The sequence below is a fragment of the Cyprinus carpio genome, chromosome A11 (genome assembly GCF_018340385.1).
Source record: "Cyprinus carpio isolate SPL01 chromosome A11, ASM1834038v1, whole genome shotgun sequence".
NCBI lineage: Eukaryota > Metazoa > Chordata > Actinopteri > Cypriniformes > Cyprinidae > Cyprinus > Cyprinus carpio.
In genome coordinates this window covers 11678002-11694804 of record NC_056582.1, presented here as the reverse complement: position 1 = coordinate 11694804, position 16803 = coordinate 11678002, and the positions used below count along the sequence as shown (strand labels likewise).

The 16803-nt window shown below is 36.8% G+C and overlaps 1 protein-coding gene across 2 annotated transcripts in view; it reads right to left on the bottom strand.

The window, feature by feature from the left end:
- Positions 1-16803, bottom strand: part of LOC109098496 (prickle-like protein 2) — an 81501-nt gene that overhangs the window by 37970 nt on the left and 26728 nt on the right. The window contains exon 1 of one of the 2 annotated variants that reach the window (XM_042766251.1): positions 6467-6785. The exons of the other annotated variant lie outside the window; for it this stretch is intronic. The gene's annotated coding sequence lies outside the window, so the exon portion shown is untranslated. Of the gene's footprint in view, positions 1-6466; positions 6786-16803 lie in introns of those variants that run through there. 2 annotated transcript variants of the gene reach the window in all.

Genomic DNA, 16803 nt, shown 5'->3' with positions numbered 1-16803 from the left:
ACTGAGTCATAGTTTTCTAATCATGCTGAAGTATTCTTAGATAAATTAATCTTTTCAAAATCTCACACACAGTGAGGCCACATGACTCACCGCATTCAACTCAATGCCATCAATAACACAAAGACCCTCTTGGCTCCATGTTAGTCAGCAACCTATTTATTTTATTTATTTTTTGTCAATAAAAATCATTGCAAGTATTAAACACACAATATTCAGACCACAAGTTTTCCCCCATTAAAGCTTAAGTTTGTCATCCAGGCCTGTCTTTTCCACTCACCCTCTCATGGTTCACCAGTCTCACATGCCAGAGACATTCAGACTTGCCAGCAGCTATGAACATTACCATCACAACATTACCATCATACACCATTTTCCAACCAAAAGGGTCATTTCACAAAGTATCCACAAGAAAGAGAAGATTGCAGGTCTTAGAGAGAAAGCTGATACTCCTACAGAATTCAGTTATTGTGAATGCAAGTATGTCTGTTCCAGGGTATAGTGATATTTTATGTGAATATCTGACAAATCAGCCCCGCAGATGCACGTACACAGCAGATATTAGACATGCCTTTGGGGCTAGCTCACTTTAACTTGACACATGACTTATGACATTTGGCATTAACACACAACCTTTGGCTGCCTAGTGTTTGACTTTAGTGGTCATGTCAGTGTCTGGGAGATGATCTATGATCCCAATTAGTGTGTGTCATCAATAATCACAGACGGCTCCATGCAAAGTGATTATGACCGCAATGGTTGCAAGAGTCCTTGGTTTAACCATACATGCTCTGTCTGGAGCAGCCCTCAAAGTTTCCATAGGCAAAAACTCTACCAAATGGTCTGCCAAGACATGTGCATGTGTTTGTGGGTGTGTGTCAGCAACAGGGTTGAGAACTATTTTTAAAAGATACTGGAACCGAATGATCTTCTTGCCGGTTAGCGTTTTTTGAACATCTGCACTCTACCATTGAAGCGTTCAGTGTAGTCTTATTAACAAACAAATTACTCTTGTGATTCAGTTCTTTTTTAATTAATCAGATGAATTGGTTTAAATTGTTCTAATGAGTCACTCTCTTACTGAATCAGTCAGAGTGGTTCTTCACAGCTCATTATTTTGTCAGGCCAAATTGAACCATCTTAACTGCTACTTTTTACTTACAGGGATAGTTCACCCAAAAATGAAAACTCTGCCATCAACTACTCACACTCATTTTGTTTCCAACATGTATGATTTTCTTTCTTCTGTGGAACACAAAAGATGATTTTTGGATTTTTTTGGATGCACTTGTCAAAGCTTAACTGGATGACAAAATGACTTAAATAAAAGTCTTGTTGTAACAAATGTCAATTTAATAAAAAATAAAATACTTCTGATACCAAATAACTTAAATTTTTTTTTTTGCTGTTTTGAAAGAAATTAATACTTTTATTCAAAAAAAGAAAGCATTGAATTCATCAAAACTGACAGTAAAGAAATGTGTAATGTAACAGAAGATTTCTATTTCAAAAAGCCTCAACTAAAATATTAAGCTGTTTTTAATATTTATGATAAGAAATATTTTATGAGCACAAAATCAGCATATTAGAATGATTTCTAAAGGACATTGTGACACTGAAGAATGGAGCACTATATGTGTTGGAAATTCAACTTTACCATCACACAGATAGAATATTTTAAATATATTTAAATATAAAACAGCTATTTTAAATTGTATTTCACAATGTAACTATTTCTACTGTATTACTGATCAAATAAATGCAGTCATTATAAGCATAAAACATTTAAAAATCTTACAGACTTTTTGAATGGTAGTGTATATCATAACAAAAATAGTACTGTTTTTATTTTGTCTTTTTGTTCAGTGTATAGTTAGGACAATTTATGGAAGAGTTGGACTGCATCCTTAAAAAATACTTCAAGAATCATCAGAATTGGAACCAGAATTGCTAAATTCCTTATAATTCTCATCCCTAATCCCAAAAAAACCCCTGACATTCTGTCTCTTTTTAAACATCAAGGACTGTGGGCCAATAAGAGACTACAGTAAAAGCACATTAACCCAGTTAATCCTATAACTCAGCTTAGCATGACACCATTTAATTAAGTCAAACAGCTCAGATTCAAGCTCCTAGTTAAACCCAAAAAGAGCTCCTCATGGTTCATGAATCCGCGAAGCAGGCGACCGAGCCTTTCTGAAAGCCCTTTCCTTGTTTGGTGACACATGCGGCTCCACTTTGAAGACAAATTGCTTGAAAAAAAAAAAAAGTGTACTCGGTCTTGTCTATGTTCAGATTGATTGTAATGGATATATAATAGCATGCACGATCTGTCTTTAAGGAAGATTAGAGCTTCATGGCAACTAGTCGTTAATTTGTTGCATGCTTGTCTGTGTGTGTATTTTAAGTACAGCAGTTTGGAAATTTAGAATGTAGAACAAAGATGATCAGTGAACCAGAGACTGGCAACCAAATGATTTGAACAAAAGGGATTATGGACGGTTGAAAAATCAAAGAAGAAACCTGTCCCTTTCATTCTCTCTCTTGGTCTTTCTTACTGTCATCGCCTTTCATTATTCTACCTCATAATCTTAGCGAAGTTAGTGAACACTCCTCTCTTACCCAGTCTGTCTCTAATGCATTTATCTTTTTCCTCGCTCCTTCGGACGATGGACAGAAGCACTTGTGTTTGACTGACAGCTCCTCAGAATAGCGGCTCCCTGGCCAGGAGGCGTTATGGAGGCAGGCAGTGGGAGTGCTGAGTAGCAGTCTGGTTTGTTTGGCTCCCTGCCTCTGTTTTAAAGGATGGGGGAAGTGTGTGTGTGTGGTGGTGGGGGGGGGGGGGGGGGGCGTGGGGGTGTCACAACATACCGCAATCTGATATTGTTGACACCTAAACAATGAAAGGAGCTGTGAATCAAATGTGTTCTTTTATAAAACACCTCTGTCTTGCCCACAGAAGCACGTCATGCTTTACGTCACAGAAAAGAAAAAAATGATGAGCAATCTTTTTCAGTATAAATTTAGCTGCAATTAACAAAGACATTGATTTATGCTACAGAATCAAGTATAGCATTACAGTGAATGCAGAGGGATGGAAGACAAACATGTACTGCAGTAAAAGTACAATATATTTCCTTAACATGTATTGGATTTTTAACATGTGCATGGATTTTTGTACTTGTAGGGGTCATAATATGATAATGTCCACTAATCTGAAATAAAAGTGTTAAGGTGCAGTTAAGATGAGGTTTATCGTCCATTACTAGTGGAGCTATATATGAAGCATAGCTTTCAAACCAAGCAGTTTTCTGTTGGTCAACATAGCAAATTCACGTGACCAACTTGAGTGCAATGTGAAATCTGTGTAGGGAAAGATTCCTATTTAAATGACTGGATTTCACACAAGAAAATCAGCTGAACATCCATCATAAAACAGAAAACAAAAGACGACGACACAGCATGAAGCTACTACTACCGCACAAAATCATGTCGGATGAGATGACAGGCAAAAGTACTCTAAAAGAGTTAGCTTTTTGGATTCGCCTCCCTTTACTCATATTTAGAGTTTGATTCATTGGCCAAAAAAGCGAGAACAGAAAATAAAATTAAGCATGAATTTGATAGCATTATTTATTATTATTTATTTCTAGAGATATTGCAATAATATTGCTATCTTTTGGGCAGGATAATCATTTAGTGAAAATCAGATATTGAAAAAAACCTGCAACTAGGAGTGTACTATATGTAATATCACAACTGTTGATTTAACGATGTAAAAGCTGGCATCATCGAATCTGTCACTCAAACAAAAACATGCCTTTCATGTGTTTTGCGTGATGTAGCCTAATAAAATGCTGAACAGAAATCAATATTACACAAGCAAGTGTGCTTGTTTCCCTGAATACAACAGATTAATAAACAAAAAAGTTAATATTGTGAATTACATTTTTAGACACAATATTACTAATATTGTGTGTTTTTGCTCTATTTTGCCAATGAAAATAGATCCAAACAAAATCGCTCTTACAGAGGTAAAAACGCCCCAGGAAATCTATTTAAGGTAGCAAATATCACCCTTAATGAAAAAGATTATTTCGGTCACTGCTGTGAAGTAACCACTGCACACAATATGAAGAATATGAAAAGTTTTGGGAATCATCTGTTCAGGACAAGCCAAAACCAGTCACACAAAACACACTCAGCAAAAAACTGTCTAATTATCATTATCAACAAAATCCCAGAAATGTAAGTATCATTTTTTTTTTTTGTCAATATTGCACACCTACAACATTAGCATGTGACCGTCCACTTTTATACATCAACAGCGCCTGTTTGGTGTTTAGAAACTTGGCCCATTTACAAGGATTAAGCATGACAGAAAGACATAAGAAAGAAAAAACAAATAGATGCAAACAGGCTGTTATTGAATGGAGCAGTGCAAAATCCATTAGACTTGCAATTCTACAAATTTCTAGCATTTAAATAAATTTAAAGACACAGCAGCAACAGACTGTTTGAAATCAAGCGTCAAAGAGAGACTAGAAAATGGTCATGGAAAAAACTTTAGAAGTAGAAGAAAAATTCAAAATTAAAGAATTAAAAAAAAAATTGATATGGCCCCTTTAATTGAGCCAGGCTCATGACACTTAGTTTATCGATGCTTTAATATACTTTGTGTTTATATATGGGGTATTAAAGAGGGCCATTATGAATCACTGGTCCATGACTCGAATGCCGTCTGGGTGACGAACTCAGATCTCCTGGAGCCCTGCAAGCTGAGCTTTGATTGGCTGTGACTGTGAGAGCAGGAAATAGAGCAAGCAGCAGGAGAGAGGAAAGATTGTGTTTAGGAGGCACCCACCCACCCGCAAAAAAACAAAAAAAAACAAAAAAAAATCAATGGCCACATTCACTGCCTGCAGTGTGCATAAAGGTAGACTGAGAGCTTTGTCCTTGTCACCTCGCAACATGCCTTCTCCTATCTACACATTCACCTCATAATCACTGTTCTCTAAGTATGGCTAGACTCTTCATTCACTGGCTACTGTCTCTGTATTTATCTTCAGCCCACAGCATGTTCACTATCCTGTTAGTGCCACAAAGGATGCCAAGGGCAGAGATGGAAAGAGCCAGAGAGAAATAAAGAGGCTAAGATAAAGTACAACAGACAGCAGAGAAATAAGTCAGGAATTTTGTGTATGGTACTGAATGCATAAGGCCCACAGAGAGGACCACTCCGACCCTCATGACTGTGTGTCAAGGTAAAGCAGTCTTTAAATATATTGGATAATTTGACCTTTTTATGACAAGGCAAAGTTAAAAAACTTTGTGATGCGACTCCCCAACAACTTGCTATTTACAAATAAATTATTCATGATATTTGTGGTAAAATGTTTATTTGCAAAAATATTTGTTAAACTTAATATATATATAATGTAAGATACACTTACATCTATTAAATAAAAAAAAAAAAATGAAAAAAAAAAAATAATTTTATTATATATATATATATATATATATATATATATATATATATATATATATATATATATATATATAAATAAAATTAAAATAAAATGAAGGTTTCTCAAAACTATTTGAAAACATCATAAATGTAAAGAAAATGAACTTGGTTGCCTTTTTTTATTTTTTCGTTTTTTTTTTTATTTTTATTTTTTAATCATGCACACTTAAATTCAAATGCCAGGTAACTACAGTGCACGTGACAGGAAAACCCCCTCTGGGCTTGTGCAGGATATCATGGGGTGGCACGTTAAATCTGTCCCAGAAGAATGCCGGTGCCACGAGCCTTCACACATGAGTGCCATAAACAATGACAACAGCAAGTACTCGTAAAATGCATCATCATGATTTACAGTCCTATCCAGATGCACAACAGAGATAAGCTGTCTCAACACTACACAATAACAAAATATACTGCCTATTTCCTGTCTCAGAATGCAGAATTACAAGCAACAAGGACAGCGACCCTGAACTTCGAGGATCTTGCAACAAAGGCAAAGTTCATAAATATGTATGTAGTGGCATACATTCCTATACTATGCAGCTCTGGACTATAAGCTGGCCTGCCCCACTGGTACTGTATACTAATAAAACAACAGCAGAAGTTAAAAATAAAGCAAGAGGCATGTCGCACAGCTGTGAGATACTTTAAGATTTGTGTGCTGTCAGTCTGCTTAAATCTCAACAGCTGAGATGACAAGAGGTTGTGGATTTCTTTAGCTCTTTTCATTTAGCCTGGTCTGTTAATCATATGGGTTGCATTCAAGACACATTTGCTCACAATACAGCCATAAAACAAAGACATTCTCACCAAAGCAAGATGAAAAGCAAGCAACACATAAACAACAGAACTTTAAAATTCAGCACAAGAATGACAGGTGATGTATGACAGCACATGAAACACACAAAACCAAAATCCTAACAGTGTGTAAAATGTACTTACCACTTCCCTTTGGCACTTGGTTTCTGAGGAGAGTTAAAAAAGTCGTTACACCTTCATGGAATAATCACTTCTGCATAGCAGGCCTCAGTAAAACCTCTCAGCCTTTCCTCAACTTGAAAATGTGCACATTTGAGTGCAGAGAGCAGGCAAAGTGGGATGAGCAAGTGAAAGACAAATGTTTGGAGCTAATCGTTATGCCAGAAAGTGATTTCACTCATTCACTCCACAATCTGTGGCAAAGCCATTAAAAACAAGAGCTGATCAAATGGAGCAACAAGCAGTGAAGAAAGACAGAGAGAAAGAGGCTAAAACGAATACATGCAGTGCTGAGAGGTGGCAAGTCTGCTTCTTCAGACTAAAATTGCTTCCCAGCACCCTCCACCCACTAAACTATCTCCCACCGTCTCCCGATCATGAGTCATCAATCTCTCTGCCAATCACAGCTGAGCAGTCCAACTGATTAAAATCACCTCTCAGCTGAAAAAAGGTTTTAAAAAAAAGTAAAAAAAAATCAAGTTCAAAAGTGTAATGCATTTTTCAATGTCCTACACACGACCTACGAAGCTCTCCATTCTGTACCAAGTAATGTCACCAGCAATATCGCCCAAATATTGCTATATATATATATATATATAAAAGTATATATATATATATATATATATATTAGTAAGGTTATAGTTATTATAGGTAATTATACTATAATGGAGTAATGACTGCTAAAAATTCAGCTTTACCATCAGAGGAATAAACATTTCATTTTTAAATATATTAAAATAGAAAACAGATATTTTAATTGAGTTATTGTAATAGTATTTCACATTATCACTGTTTTTACTGTATTTCTGATAAAATAAATGCAGCCTTACTTTCTTTATAGATTACTTTCAATTATAGGCCTATATGTATTTAATTTTTATATTTAAATCACTTAATATATATTTAAATATTAAAAAAAATGTACCGACTCCAGTATTTTGAAGAGTAATATATTATAAATAGAATTTAAGTAACATTAAATAACATCGAGTCTAGTGGCTCACAAAGGATGAACTGACATTCTTGGAAGAAACATTCCCATAAACCCAATTATTCGCACCCCATCATGCTTGCTCGTTCCACAATATATAGGCACATAATATGACCCTGCAAGCAGCATTCTAGTCTGACATTATCTCTGAAGCTGGAGACTATGCCAAGACTTAAATTCCATGGCTGCTTGCACGACTCTTTAATGTAATTATATGTTAGCTCGGCACCAGGCAACCTGCTCTGAATGCCTTTGTGAATGGAAGCTTTTTAAGTGCAATTTAAGTGTGGTTGGTCATATGATGTGAGATAGAGCACCTCAATAATCAGCTGTTGTCTTCTGACTCAAGTATTTGCACAGATTTGCATTCCGCTTATTGCTTGGTGTTTTTTTATGATTTTTTTTATATTGTATGTGTCTGTATTTCAATCAAAGATGCAGTTAAGGAGTTTGTAATGACACTTGTAAAGAAATCTGTTGAGAGAAAATCGTGACTGTTCTATTAAAAAAGTTAAGGGAAGAGGAGAAGGAGAGAAAGTCTTTCCCTGCGTGTTCCCGTGAACACGTAACATCTCACATCATCACTAATTGAAGTTATCAATCATAGAGACGTCCCAAGAGAGAAGGGTTGTGGGGATTTGAGAGAAAAACAGAGAGAGAACTGTTTCCACACTTAATGAATGAAACAGCTTGACCTGCCAGTTAACAAATGCACTCTATTCTTGTTTAAGTGGGAAAATAATGTGACCCACATAGACATCTTTGACTAAGCACAGGGTGCGGAAAACCTCAAAATATTCTGAAGAGGGCAAAGACAGAGAACGAGAGAGCTCCATGAATAAAAAGGCATTAAGAAATGCGTAATGAAATCTGAGAGCGGGAAGGAAAACCCATCAACGACAGGACCTTTTTAGACTATTGAGGGGTACAGGACACTCCAACACTATTCGCATATAATACAATGTTTACTGCACTTTGATATTCTTCTTGTTATTTCCCTACAGCAGCTAATGAAATGGAAGTCTCGCACATTCACAGAAAACCACGTTGAAAAATAAAGTGGACCTCCAAAAATACACATTTTATTAATTTGAAGAAGAAAAAAAACATCTTAGACCAGATGTTTTATTTTGATCATACTTGGTTTTAAAGGATTTTTAGAGGGGTTAAGAAGCCGTGAGGCCCGTTAGCCAATCAGTTAAAGCCAGTTTGACTAGGTTTTGTTTTTGTAAGCAAGAATACCAGGGGTTTTATTTGGTTCTTTCTGTCTTTCTTTCACTCTGTACTTCTCTATACATCTCTTGAGAAGTGATGAGCAATAGCTGGTCTAAGCACAGGCTGGTGTGGGAGGGAGATCTTTCACTGCCTGGTTCTCATTATAGAGACTTTTTGCAGATCAGAGTTTGTTCTTGTAGAGTGAAGAGAAAGAAAGTAAAGAGATGAAGAAATGATTATATACAAACAAACAATTTCAATAATATAAACAGTTTGTTTTGAAGATGAATATTAATATAATTAAGATGAATTACAAATGCATGAGTAATGCTATAAGATTAATGTTTTAATTTTTTTTTTTGGACATACAAATAAGTAATGTAATGACACATTTTAAATATGAAACCAAAGCACCAGTAGCTAGCGGTAAATGACTGTTTAAATGAGTGAGTCATTTAGTCACTCATTCAAACGATTCACTTGGTTAATGTTAACCAGAATCATCCTTGTGCAAATTTTTTTGGTGGTCAAGTTTTAGTGCTTCCCTAGTTATTTTTGCAAATGATGTTTTAATCAAGCTTCTTTTCCAGTCAGGCAAGTAAAATATTTGCATACTTGCTCCTTTAAAAAAATCTACTTGTCCCGAAAGTGTTAATCGAGCCCTGTGGTCCCCCCACGGTTTACTTTTGCCCTATATATGTTACAAACTGTGAACTTTATGTCTTCTTCACTCACGGTGAAGAACTTCCACGCTGTGGCGAGGGGGGCGTGGTTCAGCGAAGTCTGCAGCAGGAGAGAAGGTCGGGAGACGAACGCTGAGTAAGCAGGTTAAGTGCAAAATCTGTGTCTGATTGCAGTAATTGGCCTGGAGAGACCGGTTAAAAGAGAGGCTGGAGAATATGGTAGCAGAGAGAGACGGGACGAAGACTCAAACACTGCTCTGCTTGGAGAGAGAGAACCAGAAGATTTGAAATTGTGCCTTTAACATTTTGTGAACGCGCTGGATGCGCTACTTTTGGTTTTGTGAAATTTTTGAATAAAATTAACCGAGTCTCCTAACGCCAACCCTGGTCACTTCCTTCTTCCCACTACGAACTTTGTTACACACGCCAACGACATGTTTACATGCGGATGTGAGCGTAGCTGTTACGTCACAATGGACAGGCTCGGAACCAGTGTTACACCGAATTCTGTGACCATATTAGGCGCTCTATTGAGCTAAACTAACCTACTACTAAACCCAATCCTAATCCTAAACCTACCCTTACTACGGCGCCAACTAAGGTCACAGATTTCAGTGTAACACCGACAAGACTGACTGGCCGGTCGGGACCGATCATGCGGAAAAACGGCTGATTCCAGTCCCTGGTGGTTCGATCTGCGCACCTCTAATGAATATTATAGTGACAATGATGGAATCTATAATGATTATGAATTTGATAAAAATGCAACTGAGATGCAATGTCTTGTAGGGTTGGTGATTGTGATTTTGATAAATATTATAGTGAGATTGATTGTATTTTTGGGTTGGGCTGATAGACGATGCCTTCGTCCATCGAGGATGGATTAGGCAGAGATGTGATGCAAGACCTCTCCTGGAAAGCACAGCATCAGCATACTGCGGGAACTGACAGTGTTCAACATGAAAGAATGTCTTAAACGATAACAGACTCTTTGAGCAATACAAAGATAAATCTCAGATGTTTACATCCCAAAAGACATGACCATTTTTGGACCCTTTTGATTTTGTAATGCATTCTGGGAATTGCTACTTCTCCTCTTTAACTCTTTGTGGTACTAACTTTGCTAAGAGCAGCTCATATGTACAGAAACCTCGTAAATGATTACTTATTTGCATGATGTGGGTTTAGAGAGGCTATTAACTAACAAATAAACAAAACAAATAAACCAAAACCACATCAGACCCACATAATGTTTGAAGGAAAGATCTTAATATAGAACCAAGGATGATTGATGGTTGATAGATGGAAACTGTGCCACACAAGCTTTCTTGGGTTTTTCTACTCTGTTTTAAAAGCATTCTTTGGTAAGTAGGTGTAAACACAAAAAAACTTGTTTATCTTATCAGCATTGCCATTTGTAGAACAGCCAAACAATAGTCTATAAAACCATCTCCAATGATACAAAACAGGTTTCCTGCTGTAATTAAAGACCTATTGCCTTGAAAGCGACCCAGACAATAGACCAGTCAAGTAATCCTGACCACAGAATTGAGTAGGTGTGGTAAATTCCTTTCAGAATCTATTGTGGCTGGCAGGATTCCCCTGTTACGGAGCTCTTGAATGTGACATGATGCTCACACTCTCACAAATAAAACAGAATCCAATCAGGGATACCTCATCCTGTGATGCAGTGACGAAATCAATCAGCAAATATTACCGTTATTGACAAGCCAGAAAAAGGCCATGGTCGGTTGGTCGAAACATTACCATGCACACGCAGGTACGCACACATATCCTCAGTGACCAAAAACGGCAGCCTATTTCCCGTCTGGGAAGACATGGGCTGGCTTGATGAATATTACATTTTGGTGATATTGAATCATTTGCATTAAATAGTAACATAAAAGGGGAAAAGCCTATTAGGGAAATAGGATGGGGCTGCAACTAACGATTATTTTGCTAATCGATTAATCGGTCTATTCTTTTTACGATTAATCGATGAATCGGTTTATGTACTTATATTTTAGTTTTGCCCATTTTTTCCCCAAGTAAATTATTAACAAAGGGTCTTTATCATTCAACATAGACTTTTTAGAGATTTTAACCATTTTGCATTGTCATATCCTCATCAAAAACATACCTGGAGTTGTGTTTTATTATGTGATGGTTATCCTTTGTCAAACTCTTCTGCAATCAAAACACTGACCCATACATACTCTAGCAAATTTCACAAGGAGGTTTCAAGTAATGTTTTCACCATGGCAGTCCTTAGGGCTCCTAAAGTAGTTTAACATCCCGAACAAAGCTTATTAAGGAATCTTTCAGAACATATTTTCACAAAGAATAAGAATAAAACAGAATAAAATTGCAGTAAATTGCATTTTATTTTATTTTTTCCTGTAAACACACAGCTTATACCTGGGAAACAGCTTTATAGCTTATGGTGTGAAATTGTAAACAATCCTTCGAATAAAGTGCCAATGGCATGAAACCTGAATGGAACTCACATTTTAAAGTAAAATTTAAAGTAAAATCCATCAGAAGGTTGTCCAGAAAAAAAAATTGGGGACACACAAAAAACCTGCTGTGTGAAAAAGGGCAGTGAATACTTAGAAAAAAGTGCATTTCAAATACATTTAAACATTAACCTCTCTCATTCAGTCATGCTGCAAGACTGAATTATGAACTGGTAAACGACAAAGCTTTAAATGTTAATTGTTAAAAAGCAATGTTATCAGCTTTTACGTTGTACTGCAGAATCTGCACAAATAAAAGTCTGCACACTGTGATTTTCATCGGATTTAAATATGTAGTGGTCCTTTTAACAGTGCAAAATTCAAAACTGTAATAAAGCGATAAAATGTTAAACAAAACAGCTTATGCATGAACTGACAGGAATTCGACTACCTGTGGGAAATGAGGCAGAACACTATTCACTCATTATTTGAGAAAAACTTTGCATTGCAGTGCAAAAAGGTCAACATGTCCAAATGTTCAGGGCTTAGGCTTGCTCTTTTTAGAGGATATGTTTCCTGCCGCAGAAAACAGCCGCAGTTTACAGTTTACTCTTCTTTTTTTGAAGGCTCAAAGTAAAGTGCTCCCACACTTTGGATGACTTCGTTCGATTAGTTTTATCTTCGCTTTTTTTTTTTCTTTTTCTTTCTCGAGCTTACTCCACTGCCGCCTGCCTCACCCATCACGCTGAATGCTGCAGAGACGCTGTGCTGGAAGCACGTGACATAAAACGAGGGCCAGCTATTGGCTATTCGCTGCTTCTCCTGCTGTACTGGCTGTGTAAAACCTCCGGTGGCTCATTACTGCCACACTTTGGTCACCGCAGATTTAAAATATGCACGAAAATGAGCCGCTTACGGCAAATAAAAATTATTTAGCAACGAATCGATTACTAAATTAGTTGACAACTATTTTAATAATCGATTTTAATCGATTAAATCGATTAGTTGTTTCAGCTCTAAAATATTTTAATAATATTTTTTAATCGTGAATGACTTTATGATGAGTCTCAGGATGTGCACTTTCCCCAAACTCTTTAAGAACAGTTTTTTGAAACCCTGTCATCAACTCCATGTATTTTGTATTATGGTGGCCATGGCTATCAAACAAGATTTTCAGCGAATAACAACTTACATTTCAGCCTGTTCCTCACACAATGGTATACAGAGAATGAGTTATATGGTCTACTTTTATGATGCATTATGGTAATTTTTGCTGTTTTGAACAGAACTGAATCAACAATGAACAGATTTTAACTAAATAATGACTGTTTACTATTGTGTTTTTAAGAGCTGCTTTGCATCAGAATTAACTTATGTTTGCATCACTGAATCATTATTTTCCTGTTTATCACTGTTTATCAATCCGCTTTGAAGGACTATAAATATATATATATATATATATATATATATATATAAAAAGGTGACTTGACTTGACTTTTGGAGCTTAAAAGCTCTTCATTCCCATCCACTTTCAATGTATGGAGAAGAACAGCATGAGCATTCTTCAAAATATCTCTTTTTATGTTCTGTGGAAGAAATAAAGTCATGCACATTTGGAAGGTGGCCAAATTCATTGTTAAAGGGTGAACTATCTCTATAAGTATATACGCAATGGTGATGCCAATAATCTTTCTGTCATTTCGGTAAAGTGATCTTAGAACAGTGCTACTGTGAGAGTAAAAGTGGGGAAAACCTCCAGAGGATACAGAAAACAAGGGATATGAACTGCACTCAGAAATGCGAGAGAGAGACTACTATGGAGTCCAACTGGCATGTGGAAATAAGCAATTCACTTACTGACAGTGAAGTGTAAAGTTCACAGTGCTAGTGTTGGCCCATCTGCCAGTTACGCATCAGAGAGTTTTATCTGAGACGAGACCATAGAGACCATCTTTCTTTGTGCTTGTTCCGTCCTTCTTGCTGACTTGCTCTTGTTATCTCTCGCTTTCATTCTTTCATGTTTTTTCACATCTCTCTTACCTTGGCTTTGCCATTCTTGTTTTCTAGTTCACATTCTCCTATATAAGGGGAACAAGGCAATGATAAAATCACAACTGTGTGCCATTTAGAAATAAATTGGAAGTTAAATTCAGTTCAGTTCCTCAGTTAGAACTGAAACAGCAAACAGGATGTAGAGTTACAATTAAAGAATTAAATCGGATTTTGTAAAAAATATTTTCAATATGATTTGCTTATAAACGTGGTATCATGCACACCATTTATTTCCTGAAGCTTGAGATGATATTAATAATTAATGTATAAATGTCACCTAGAGACATTTGTATATGTATACATACATTTAATATATAAATGTATTATAACATAGGAATATAATATAATAATTATTAATAATTGTATTGAACCATGGTAAAAGACATTTCCCAAAATGCTCTAATTTTAAATTTTTAAGTCTTCAAGATGGAGCCAAACAACAAGTAGCTTAGTAGACAAGTTAAACAGAGCACTTACAAAATCATCTGTTCTTTTCCATTTTGTTGGACTAATGAAATTCTCTTTTTTGTTTCTTTGATATGAACAATTGCAATTCCTCTACCTGCCATTCCAGTTCAAATTCCAAATCAACATCCTGTGGGGAGCATGTGGCCAACTAAATTAAAACTCATCAGTTGAAAGAGAATCAGTTGTTAAATTCTGAGTTTTGCAAAACCCTGTATAAAACACAGGAGACATATGACCGGCTGTAACACGGGACTCACTGAAATCCAATTTCACATAAACAGATGTCATATATCAGAGAGAGTGAGTGAGTGAGAGTGAGAGAGAGAGAGAGGGACATGAGGGAATTAAAGAGCAAAGAAGCTTGCAATAAGAGCCAACTGCTTTTCCGTCTGCCCTGAGAACAAAGAGTCATCTGCGGCCTGCTCTGCAAGACAGACAGACTCTTCCTCTTTTGTTTTCTTTTATTTTATGAAGTGTGGATTCAATCCCACGATCCCTCTAGCTGCATGTGTTGGGTGTGTATGCATGTTTCTGTGTCAGAAAGCTAAGGGAATGATTTAATCATAAAGAGGCAGCAAGAAGAGCCAGAGAGATGGAAGAGTGCTGAAACGCGACCTCTTTCAGACATCTCCCCTCAAACAATGACCGACCCCCAGCCCCTCCCTCTCTCTCTTTCCCTGTACAGATGAGAAACAATGAAGAAGGCAATTTGCAATTCCGTGAATGCAATCATTTCAGCACTGAAAGGCTATTAAAACGGGCTCCTTCACTTCTGAGCAATTTATAGAAACTGGCGCACAATGCCAGCCTGTCAAATACAGCGCTATTATTGGCTTCAAACAAGGCACTCGTGCTGATTTCAAAGTGAAATGTGTTATTATTTGAAACAATCGAAAAAAGAAAAATACTTTCCAGCTTTTCTCTCTATGGAAGTTTCTGGTGGGGGGGGGGGTGGGCTTACTACTTCAGCTAATGAGCAGCATTAGGCCAATGACAGTGGCGTGAACTTTCATTTTGGCAAAATAAATCAACAACTGCAATAACCTGTCTACAAATTTTAACTTCATGGAGTCTCTCGGACCTCAAACAGAGCATGTGGGTAAAAGTGTCCCTCTTCTTTACTCTCCTCTACCCCGCTTCAATTCATTCTATCTGTACAGCTGAACATGGGATGCATTTATATGCCTACATAAATAATGTGAGTTAGAGTGACAATGTGATAATACTTCATTTCCTCAATTCCCTCTCTCCAGCACCCTTATCTTTACATTAACACTTCTTCAAGCTCTCAATTTTTCCCAAAGATGAGCCACTGATTCCCGCAAGTGACAGCTTAAAATAAGAAAGAATATTCTCATTACAAACAACCAGCCGCAGTCAATGATCAGACCACTTGAAGGTCAAACCTTAAAAAAAATACCAGATTTCTGCACTCAGATATTAGAAAATTGACATGAAAAACCATGTTTTACATATAGTCTGTTGCTCTAGTATAAAAGATTAGGTCTTTTATTGACCAGTCAAGTAAAGACAGAAGATACCGTGAGATTACGGGACTTTCCTATTTGTACTCTCTCAAAGAGACAAGATAATTTGAAAGCAGAGAAAATAAACACTTAACATGAACTTGTCCTGAATCACTCACAGTGTTCGAATGTGTGAAACAGATGTGCATTCAGAGACTCCGGGAGACATTTCAGTCTGTATAATCATTATCAGATGATTGTGAGCTTGCTCATTTCCAAGCAGCACAAGAAGGTTTGGAGGAGCGAGCTGTCAGACTGATATTTATGAAGAATACGCAGCTAATTTGAACTTTGCAGAGGTCAGAGAGCCATATCAAAGTTAACTCAACATGTGATTATAAATGCAGTGAGGGTGAATGTTAACTGATGTTTGTGTCTGACATGAATCAAACTAGCAGTGTGATTTCACTCTTTTTCTTCTGCTCACTTGTCCACAAACTCTTTATGTATCTGATGTCACTATCCATCCATCTAAAACGCTTTTAGATGGTTCACTTCACACAAATATTCACTGCACTGGATCGGAGCTCATTAAAGTGAGGTAAAACTCGATTAGGTTTTGCACTACAAAGGCTAAAATTATGCGGATGCAAATTAATGCAAGAGCGAGATAAAAAGAAAGAAATTACTTCAAAGTAAGTCTGCATGTATGTATGTATGTATGCGTGTGTGTTTGTGTCTGGATAATCATTCCCTCTGGTGCTTAAGCAACAGGTTATCCCAAAATCCTCTCCCCGGGCTCTTGGCCTCATTGCCAGCGATTACACTGCTAATTTACACCACTTGGAACAAGGACTGGAGCACACACACACAAGCAGTGTAAGGGAGACAATTGAAACATGTTTTACATTTTCCTTCTCACAAGCAACTACAAATTTAACAGCCATCTGTTGGTGCAAGAAACGTATGT